This window comes from Oncorhynchus gorbuscha, unplaced genomic scaffold (genome assembly GCF_021184085.1).
Source record: "Oncorhynchus gorbuscha isolate QuinsamMale2020 ecotype Even-year unplaced genomic scaffold, OgorEven_v1.0 Un_scaffold_2353, whole genome shotgun sequence".
Taxonomy (NCBI): Eukaryota; Metazoa; Chordata; class Actinopteri; order Salmoniformes; family Salmonidae; genus Oncorhynchus; species Oncorhynchus gorbuscha.
The window spans coordinates 33,301-44,400 of NW_025746892.1; positions in this window are offsets into that span (position 1 = coordinate 33,301).

An 11,100-nucleotide genomic window follows, 5' to 3' on the forward strand; every position below is an offset into this window, starting at 1 on the left:
GCGGAAGTTAGAGTAACAGTGATCCAAGGTTTTACCACCCCTGGTTGCGCAATCGATATGCTGATAAAATTTAGGGAGTCTTGTTTTCAGATTGGCTTTGTTAAAATCCCCAGCTACAATGAATGCAGCCTCCGGATAAATGTTTTCCAGTTTGCAAAGAGTTAAATAAAGTTCGTTCAGAGCCATCGATGTGTCTGCTTGGGGGGGATATATACGGCTGTGATTATAATCGAAGAGAATTCTCTTGGAAGATAATGCGGTCTACATTTGATTGTGAGGAATTCTAAATCAGGTGAACAGAAGGATTTGAGTTCCTGTATGTTTCCTTCATCACACCATGTCCCGTTAGTCATGAGGCATACGCCCCTCCACTCTTCTTACCAGAGAGATGTTTGTTTCTGTCGGCGCGATGCGTGGAGAAACCCGTTGGCTGTACCGCCCTGGATAGCGTTTTCCTAGTAAGCCATGTCTCCGTAAAGCAGAGAACGTTGCAGTCTCTGATATCCCTCTGGAATGCCACCCTTGCTCGGATTTCATCAACCTTGTTGTCGAGAGACTGGACATTGGCAAGAAGAATACTGGGAAGTGGTGCGCGATGTGCCCTTTTTCGGAGTCTGACCAGAACACCGCCGCGTTTCCCTCTTTTTCGGAGTCGTTTCCTTGGGTCGCTGCATGCGATCCATTCCGTTGTCCTGTTTGTAAGGCAGAACACAGGATCCGCGTCGCGGAAAACATATTCTTGGTCGTACTGATGGTGAGTTGACGCTGATCTTATATTCAGTAGTTCTTCTCGACTGTATGTAATGAAACCTAAGATGACCTGGGGTACTAATGTAAGAAATAACACGTAAAAAAACAAAAAACTGCATAGTTTCCTAGGAACGCGAAGCGAGGCGGCCATCTCAGTCGGCGCCGGAAGTGACTCTAGTCAGTCCTCATCACCTACAGTGGCTCTAGTCAGTCCTCATCACCTACAGTGACTCTAGTCAGTCCTCATCACCTACAGTGACTCTAGTCAGTCCTCACACACCTACAGTGGCTCTAGTCAGTCCTCACACACCTACAGTGACTCTAGTCAGTCCTCATCACCTACAGTGACTCTAGTCAGTCCTCATCACCTACAGTGACTCTAGTCAGTCCTCACACACCTACAGTGGCTCTAGTCAGTCCTCACACACCTAGTGACTCTAGTCAGTCCTCATCACCTACAGTGGCTCTAGTCAGTCCTCATCACCTACAGTGACTCTAGTCAGTCCTCACACACCTACAGTGACTCTAGTCAGTCCTCACACACCTACAGTGACTCTAGTCAGTCCTCATCACCTACAGTGACTCTAGTCAGTCCTCATCACCTACAGTGACTCTAGTCAGTCCTCATCACCTACAGTGACTCTAGTCAGTCCTCATCACCTACAGTGACTCTAGTCAGTCCTCATCACCTACAGTGGCTCTTGTCAGTCCTCATCACCTACAGTGACTCTAGTCAGTCCTCATCACCTACAGTGACTCTATTCAGTCCTCATCACCTACAGTGACTCTAGTCAGTCCTCACACACCTACAGTGACTCTAGTCAGTCCTCATCACCTACAGTGACTCTAGTCAGTCCTCACACACCTACAGTGGCTCTAGTCAGTCCTCACACACCTACAGTGACTCTAGTCAGTCCTCATCACCTACAGTGACTCTAGTCAGTCCTCATCACCTACAGTGGCTCTAGTCAGTCCTCACACACCTACAGTGACTCTAGTCAGTCCTCATCACCTACAGTGGCTCTAGTCAGTCCTCATCACCTACAGTGGCTCTAGTCAGTCCTCATCACCTACAGTGACTCTAGTCAGTCCTCATCACCTACAGTGGCTCTAGTCAGTCCTCATCACCTACAGTGGCTCTAGTCAGTCCTCATCACCTACAGTGGCTCTAGTCAGTCCTCATCACCTACAGTGACTCTAGTCAGTCCTCATCACCTACAGTGACTCTAGTCAGTCCTCATCACCTACAGTGGCTCTAGTCAGTCCTCATCACCTACAGTGACTCTAGTCAGTCCTCATCACCTACAGTGGCTCTAGTCAGTCCTCATCACCTACAGTGACTCTAGTCAGTCCTCATCACCTACAGTGACTCTAGTCAGTCCTCACACACCTACAGTGGCTCTAGTCAGTCCTCACACACCTACAGTGACTCTAGTCAGTCCTCATCACCTACAGTGACTCTAGTCAGTCCTCATCACCTACAGTGACTCTAGTCAGTCCTCACACACCTAGTGACTCTAGTCAGTCCTCATCACCTACAGTGGCTCTAGTCAGTCCTCATCACCTACAGTGACTCTAGTCAGTCCTCACACACCTACAGTGACTCTAGTCAGTCCTCACACACCTACAGTGACTCTAGTCAGTCCTCATCACCTACAGTGACTCTAGTCAGTCCTCATCACCTACAGTGACTCTAGTCAGTCCTCATCACCTACAGTGACTCTAGTCAGTCCTCATCACCTACAGTGACTCTAGTCAGTCCTCATCACCTACAGTGGCTCTTGTCAGTCCTCATCACCTACAGTGACTCTAGTCAGTCCTCATCACCTACAGTGACTCTATTCAGTCCTCATCACCTACAGTGACTCTAGTCAGTCCTCATCACCTACAGTGACTCTAGTCAGTCCTCACACACCTACAGTGACTCTAGTCAGTCCTCATCACCTACAGTGACTCTAGTCAGTCCTCATCACCTACAGTGACTCTAGTCAGTCCTCATCACCTACAGTGGCTCTTGTCAGTCCTCATCACCTACAGTGACTCTAGTCAGTCCTCATCACCTACAGTGACTCTAGTCAGTCCTCATCACCTACAGTGACTCTAGTCAGTCCTCACACACCTACAGTGACTCTAGTCAGTCCTCATCACCTACAGTGACTCTAGTCAGTCCTCATCACCTACAGTGACTCTAGTCAGTCCTCACACACCTACAGTGACTCTAGTCAGTCCTCATCACCTACAGTGACTCTAGTCAGTCCTCATCACCTACAGTGACTCTAGTCAGTCCTCACACACCTACAGTGACTCTAGTCAGTCCTCATCACCTACAGTGACTCTTGTCAGTCCTCATCACCTACAGTGACTCTAGTCAGTCCTCATCACCTACAGTGGCTCTAGTCAGTCCTCATCACCTACAGTGGCTCTAGTCAGTCCTCACACACCTACAGTGGCTCTAGTCAGTCCTCATCACCTACAGTGACTCTAGTCAGTCCTCACACACCTACAGTGACTCTAGTCAGTCCTCATCACCTACAGTGACTCTAGTCAGTCCTCATCACCTACAGTGACTCTAGTCAGTCCTCACACACCTACAGTGACTCTAGTCAGTCCTCATCACCTACAGTGACTCTTGTCAGTCCTCATCACCTACAGTGACTCTAGTCAGTCCTCATCACCTACAGTGGCTCTAGTCAGTCCTCATCACCTACAGTGGCTCTAGTCAGTCCTCATCACCTACAGTGACTCTAGTCAGTCCTCATCACCTACAGTGACTCTAGTCAGTCCTCATCACCTACAGTGACTCTAGTCAGTCCTCATCACCTACAGTGACTCTAGTCAGTCCTCATCACCTACAGTGTGTCAGTCCTCATCACCTACAGTCAGTCAGTCCTCATCACCTACAGTGACTCTAGTCAGTCCTCATCACCTACATTGACTCTAGTCAGTCCTCATCACCTACAGTGACTCTAGTCAGTCCTCATCACCTACAGTGACTCTAGTCAGTCCTCATCACCTACAGTGGCTCTAGTCAGTCCTCACACACCTAGTGACTCTAGTCAGTCCTCATCACCTACAGTGACTCTAGTCAGTCCTCATCACCTACAGTGACTCTAGTCAGTCCTCACACACCTACAGTGGCTCTAGTCAGTCCTCACACACCTACAGTGGCTCTAGTCAGTCCTCATCACCTACAGTGACTCTAGTCAGTCCTCATCACCTACAGTGACTCTAGTCAGTCCTCACACACACACAACCATCTCTTCTGATTTCTATTTTATTATTTTTTATTTAACTTGGCAAGTCAGTGGAGAACAATTGTGGTCCTTCTGTAGCTCAGTTGGTAGAGCATGGCGCTTGTAACGCCAGGGTAGTGGGTTCGATCCTCGGGACCACCCATACGTAGAATGTATGCACACATGACTGTAAGTCGCTTTATTATATTAACAATGACGGCCTACCAAAAGGCAAAAGGCCTCCTGATGGGGACCTGGGATTAAAATAAATACATACAATATAAATATAGAACAAACCCACACATCACATTGATTACCATCAGAAGACCAAGGTGAAGAGGCAGTGACAGAACCAGCACCAACTCAACCTTCTCCTTGTTCCTGTCCTCCCCACTCACACACCTACACCCTGAGAAATTCACTCCTCATGTACCCCCTCTTTAGGAAGCAGCTCCACAATCTACATGATCACTGTAGAGAGATTTGATGAGATGGTGCTAACAGCCATCCCTGGAGTGTCTCCCTAGCAGGCCGTGGTATGGCAGGCTGCTGCTATTGGAGCTCTGCTAAGCTGTGCTATGGTCTAGGAGCCCACTCACATGATTGGCCCTCTCACAGAGACACTTCTACACTGTCACCATGGTAATGTGAGTACATCGTATCCAACTACACACACTGAGTGAGCTCCTGTTACACACACACACACACACACACACACACACACACACACACACACACACACACACACACACACACACACACACACACACACACACACACACACACACACACACACACACACACACACACACACACACACACACACACACACACACACACACACACACACACACACACACACACACACACACACACACACACACACACACACACACACACACACACACACACACACACACACACACACACACACACACAGAGTTCTATATAGTGGGTCTTCATGTGTTAATGGAAACCTGTGTCTCATGTGGGGCTTTTAGGGTAGAACTAAGGACAGGGGATGTTACAATGTGCTGTAATTGTAGGGGACGTGTTCCACTCTTCATGCACAGGAGAGGCTCTAACTTTGGAGGGTGGTGTTGAAAATAATTTGACTTCCAGAAAAGTTGTTGGAGTGTTGAAGGAGATCTTGTTTCTGTGTTTGAGTGTTGAAGGAGGTCTTGTTTCTGTGTTTCTGTGTTGAAGGAGGTCTTGTTTCTGTGTTGGAAGTTGTTTTAGTGTTGAAGGAGGTCTTGTTTCTGTGCTGGAAGTTGTTTTAGTGTTGAAGGAGGTCTTGTTTCTGTGTTGAAGGAGGTCTTGTTTCTGTGTTGAAGGAGGTCTTGTTTCTGTGCTGGAAGTTGTTTTAGTGTTGAAGGAGGTCTTGTTTCTGTGTTGAAGGAGGTCTTGTTTCTGTGTTGAAGTGTTGAAGGAGGTCTTGTTTCTGTGTTGGAAGTTGTTTTAGTGTTGAAGGAGGTCTTGTTTCTGTGCTGGAAGTTGTTTTAGTGTTGAAGGAGGTCTTGTTTCTGTGTTGAAGGAGGTCTTGTTTCTGTGTTGAAGGAGGTCTTGTTTCTGTGCTGGAAGTTGTTTTAGTGTTGAAGGAGGTCTTGTTTCTGTGTTGAAGGAGGTCTTGTTTCTGTGTTGAAGTGTTGAAGGAGGTCTTGTTTCTGTGTTGGAAGTTGTTTTAGTGTTGAAGGAGGTCTTGTTTCTGTGTTGGAAGTTGTTTTAGTGTTGAAGGAGGTCTTGTTTCTGTGCTGGAAGTTGTTTTAGTGTTGAAGGAGGTCTTGTTTCTGTGCTGGAAGTTGTTTTAGTGTTGAAGGAGGTCTTGTTTCTGTGCTGGAAGTTGTTTTAGTGTTGAAGGAGGTCTTGTTTCTGTGCTGGAAGTTGTTTTAGTGTTGAAGGAGGTCTTGTTTCTGTGCTGGAAGTTGTTTTAGTGTTGAAGGAGGTCTTGTTTCTGTGTTGAAGTGTTGAAGGAGGTCTTGTTTCTGTGTTTCTGTGTTGAAGGAGGTCTTGTTTCTGTGCTGGAAGTTGTTTTAGTGTTGAAGGAGGTCTTGTTTCTGTGTTGAAGTGTTGAAGGAGGTCTTGTTTCTGTGCTGGAAGTTGTTTGAGTGTTGAAGGAGGTCTTGTTTCTGTGCTGGAAGTTGTTTGAGTGTTGAAGGAGGTCTTGTTTCTGTGTTGAAGTGTTGAAGGAGGTCTTGTTTCTGTGTTGAAGTGTTGAAGGAGGTCTTGTTTCTGTGCTGGACGTTGTTTTAGTGTTGAAGGAGGTCTTGTTTCTGTGTTGAAGTGTTGAAGGAGGTCTTGTTTCTGAGTTGGAAGTTGTTGGAGTGTTGAAGGAGGTCTTGTTTCTGTGCTGGAAGTTGTTTTAGTGTTGAAGGAGGTCTTGTTTATGTGTTGAAGTGTTGAAGGAGGTCTTGTTTCTGTGTTGGAAGTTGTTTTAGTGTTGAAGGAGGTCTTGTTTCTGTGCTGGAAGTTGTTTTAGTGTTGAAGGAGGTCTTGTTTCTGTGTTGAAGGAGGTCTTGTTTCTGTGTTGAAGGAGGTCTTGTTTCTGTGCTGGAAGTTGTTTTAGGGTTGAAGGAGGTCTTGTTTCTGTGTTGAAGGAGGTCTTGTTTCTGTGTTGAAGTGTTGAAGGAGGTCTTGTTTCTGTGCTGGAAGTTGTTTTAGTGTTGAAGGAGGTCTTGTTTCTGTGCTGGAAGTTGTTTTAGTGTTGAAGGGGGTCTTGTTTCTGTGTTGAAGTGTTGAAGGAGGTCTTGTTTCTGTGTTGAAGTGTTGAAGGATGTCTTGTTTCTGTGCTGGAAGTTGTTTTAGTGTTGAAGGAGGTCTTGTTTCTGTGTTGAAGTTGTTTGAGTGTTCAAGGAGGTCTTGTTTCTGTGTTGAAGTGTTGAAGGAGGTCTTGTTTCTATGCTGGAAGTTGTTTGAGTGTTGAAGGAGGTCTTGTTTCTGTGCTGGAAGTTGTTTGAGTGTTGAAGGAGGTCTTGTTTCTGTGTTGAAGTGTTGAAGGAGGTCTTGTTTCTGTGTTGAAGTGTTGAAGGAGGTCTTGTTTCTGTGCTGGAAGTTGTTTTAGTGTTGAAGGAGGTCTTGTTTCTGTGTTGAAGTGTTGAAGGAGGTCTTGTTTCTGAGTTGGAAGTTGTTGGAGTGTTGAAGGAGGTCTTGTTTCTGTGTTGAAGTGTTGAAGGAGGTCTTGTTTCTGTGCTGGAAGTTGTTTTAGTGTTGAAGGAGGTCTTGTTTCTGTGCTGGAAGTTGTTTTAGTGTTGAAGGATGTCTTGTTTCTGTGTTGAAGTGTTGAAGGAGGTCTTGTTTCTGTGCTGGAAGTTGTTTTAGTGTTGAAGGAGGTCTTGTTTCTGTGCTGGAAGTTGTTGGAGTGTTGAAGGAGGTCTTGTTTCTGTGTTGAAGTGTTGAAGGAGGTCTTGTGTCTGTGCTGGAAGTTGTTGGAGTGTTGAAGGAGGTCTTGTTTCTGTGCTGGAAGTTGTTTTAGTGTTGAAGGAGGTCTTGTTTCTGTGTTGAAGTGTTGAAGGAGGTCTTGTTTCTGTGTTGAAGTGTTGAAGGAGGTCTTGTTTCTGTGTTTCTGTGTTGAAGGAGGTCTTGTTTCTGTGCTGGAAGTTGTTTTAGTGTTGAAGGAGGTCTTGTTTCTGTGTTGAAGTGTTGAAGGAGGTCTTGTTTCTGTGTTTCTGTGTTGAAGGAGGTCTTGTTTCTGTGCTGGAAGTTGTTTTAGTGTTGAAGGAGGTCTTGTTTCTGTGTTGGAAGTTGTTTGAGTGTTGAAGGAGGTCTTGTTTCTGTGTTGAAGTGTTGAAGGAGGTCTTGTTTCTGTGCTGGAAGTTGTTTGAGTGTTGAAGGAGGTCTTGTTTCTGTGCTGGAAGTTGTTTGAGTGTTGAAGGAGGTCTTGTTTCTGTGTTGAAGTGTTGAAGGAGGTCTTGTTTCTGTGTTGAAGTGTTGAAGGAGGTCTTGTTTCTGTGCTGGAAGTTGTTTTAGTGTTGAAGGAGGTCTTGTTTCTGTGTTGAAGTGTTGAAGGAGGTCTTGTTTCTGAGTTGGAAGTTGTTGGAGTGTTGAAGGAGGTCTTGTTTCTGTGCTGGAAGTTGTTTTAGTGTTGAAGGAGGTCTTGTTTCTGTGTTGAAGTGTTGAAGGAGGTCTTGTTTCTGTGTTGGAAGTTGTTTTAGTGTTGAAGGAGGTCTTGTTTCTGTGCTGGAAGTTGTTTTAGTGTTGAAGGAGGTCTTGTTTCTGTGTTGAAGGAGGTCTTGTTTCTGTGTTGAAGGAGGTCTTGTTTCTGTGCTGGAAGTTGTTTTAGGGTTGAAGGAGGTCTTGTTTCTGTGTTGAAGGAGGTCTTGTTTCTGTGTTGAAGTGTTGAAGGAGGTCTTGTTTCTGTGTTGGAAGTTGTTTTAGTGTTGAAGGAGGTCTTGTTTCTGTGCTGGAAGTTGTTTTAGTGTTGAAGGAGGTCTTGTTTCTGTGCTGGAAGTTGTTTTAGTGTTGAAGGAGGTCTTGTTTCTGTGCTGGAAGTTGTTTTAGTGTTGAAGGAGGTCTTGTTTCTGTGTTGAAGTGTTGAAGGAGGTCTTGTTTCTGTGTTGAAGTGTTGAAGGAGGTCTTGTTTCTGTGCTGGAAGTTGTTTTAGTGTTGAAGGAGGTCTTGTTTCTGTGTTGAAAGTTGTTTGAGTGTTGAAGGAGGTCTTGTTTCTGTGTTGAAGTGTTGAAGGAGGTCTTGTTTCTGTGTTGAAGTGTTGAAGGAGGTCTTGTTTCTGTGCTGGAAGTTGTTTTAGTGTTGAAGGAGGTCTTGTTTCTGTGTTGAAGTGTTGAAGGAGGTCTTGTTTCTGAGTTGGAAGTTGTTGGAGTGTTGAAGGAGGTCTTGTTTCTGTGTTGAAGGAGGTCTTGTTTCTGTGCTGGAAGTTGTTTTAGTGTTGAAGGAGGTCTTGTTTCTGTGCTGGAAGTTGTTTTAGTGTTGAAGGAGGTCTTGTTTCTGTGTTGAAGTGTTGAAGGAGGTCTTGTTTCTGTGCTGGAAGTTGTTTTAGTGTTGAAGGAGGTCTTGTTTCTGTGCTGGAAGTTGTTGGAGTGTTGAAGGAGGTCTTGTTTCTGTGTTGAAGTGTTGAAGGAGGTCTTGTGTCTGTGCTGGAAGTTGTTGGAGTGTTGAAGGAGGTCTTGTTTCTGTGCTGGAAGTTGTTTTAGTGTTGAAGGAGGTCTTGTTTCTGTGTTGAAGTGTTGAAGGAGGTCTTGTTTCTGTGTTTCTGTGTTGAAGGAGGTTTTGTTTCTGTGCTGGAAGTTGTTTTAGTGTTGAAGGAGGTCTTGTTTCTGTGTTGAAGTGTTGAAGGAGGTCTTGTTTCTGTGTTGAAGTGTTGAAGAAGGTATTGTTTCTGTGTTTCTGTGTTTCTGTGTTGAAGGAGGTCTTGTTTCTGTGCTGGAAGTTGTTTTAGTGTTGAAGGAGGTCTTGTTTCTGTGTTGGAAGTTGTTTGAGTGTTGAAGGAGGTCTTGTTTCTGTGTTGAAGTGTTGAAGGAGGTCTTGTTTCTGTGCTGGAAGTTGTTTGAGTGTTGAAGGAGGTCTTGTTTCTGTGCTGGAAGTTGTTTGAGTGTTGAAGGAAGTCTTGTTTCTGTGCTGGAAGTTGTTTTAGTGTTGAAGGAGGTCTTGTTTCTGTGTTGAAGTGTTGAAGGAGGTCTTGTTTCTGAGTTGGAAGTTGTTGGAGTGTTGAAGGAGGTCTTGTTTCTGTGCTGGAAGTTGTTTTAGTGTTGAAGGAGGTCTTGTTTCTGTGCTGGAAGTTGTTTTAGTGTTGAAGGAGGTCTTGTTTCTGTGTTGAAGTGTTGAAGGAGGTCTTGTTTCTGAGTTGGAAGTTGTTGGAGTGTTGAAGGAGGTCTTGTTTCTGTGTTGAAGGAGGTTTTGTTTCTGTGTTGAAGGAGGTCTTGTTTCTGTGCTGGAAGTTGTTTTAGTGTTGAAGGAGGTCTTGTTTCTGTGCTGGAAGTTGTTTGAGTGTTGAAGGAGGTCATGTTTCTGTGTTGGAAGTTGTTTTAGTGTTGAAGTGTTGAAGGAGGTCTTGTTTCTGTGCTGGAAGTTGTTTTAGTGTTGAAGGAGGTCTTGTTTCTGTGTTGAAGTGTTGAAGGAGGTCTTGTTTCTGTGCTGGAAGTTGTTGGAGTGTTGAAGGAGGTCTTGTTTCTGTGTTGGAAGTTGTTTTAGTGTTGAAGGAGGTCTTGTTTCTGTGTTGGAAGTTGTTTTAGTGTTGAAGGAGGTCTTGTTTCTGTGCTGGAAGTTGTTTTAGTGTTGAAGGAGGTCTTGTTTCTGTGCTGGAAGTTGTTTTAGTGTTGAAGGAGGTCTTGTTTCTGTGCTGGAAGTTGTTTTAGTGTTGAAGGAGGTCTTGTTTCTGTGCTGGAAGTTGTTTTAGTGTTGAAGGAGGTCTCGTTTCTGTGCTGGAAGTTGTTTGAGTGTTGAAGGAGGTCTTGTTTCTGTGCTGGAAGTTGTTTTAGTGTTGAAGGAGGTCTTGTTTCTGTGTTTCTGTGTTGAAGGAGGTCTTGTTTCTGTGTTTCTGTGTTGAAGGAGGTCTTGTTTCTGTGTTGAAGTGTTGAAGGAGGTCTTGTTTCTGTGTTGAAGTGTTGAAGGAGGTCTTGTTTCTGTGTTGAAGTGTTGAAGGAGGTCTTGTTTCTGTGTTTCTGTGTTGAAGGAGGTCTTGTTTCTGTGCTGGAAGTTGTTTTAGTGTTGAAGGAGGTCTTGTTTCTGTGTTGAAGTGTTGAAGGAGGTCTTGTTTCTGTGTTGAAGTGTTGAAGGAGGTCTTGTTTCTGTGTTTCTGTGTTGACGGAGGTCTTGTTTCTGTGCTGGAAGTTGTTTTAGTGTTGAAGGAGGTCTTGTTTCTGTGTTGGAAGTTGTTTGAGTGTTGAAGGAGGTCTTGTTTCTGTGTTGAAGTGTTGAAGGAGGTCTTGTTTCTGTGCTGGAAGTTGTTTGAGTGTTGAAGGAGGTCTTGTTTCTGTGCTGGAAGTTGTTTGAGTGTTGAAGGAGGTCTTGTTTCTGTGTTGAAGTGTTGAAGGAGGTCTTGTTTCTGTGCTGGAAGTTGTTTGAGTGTTGAAGGAGGTCTTGTTTCTGTGTTGAAGTGTTGAAGGAGATCTTGTTTCTGTGCTGGAAGTTGTTTGAGTGTTGAAGGAGGTCTTGTTTCTGTGCTGGA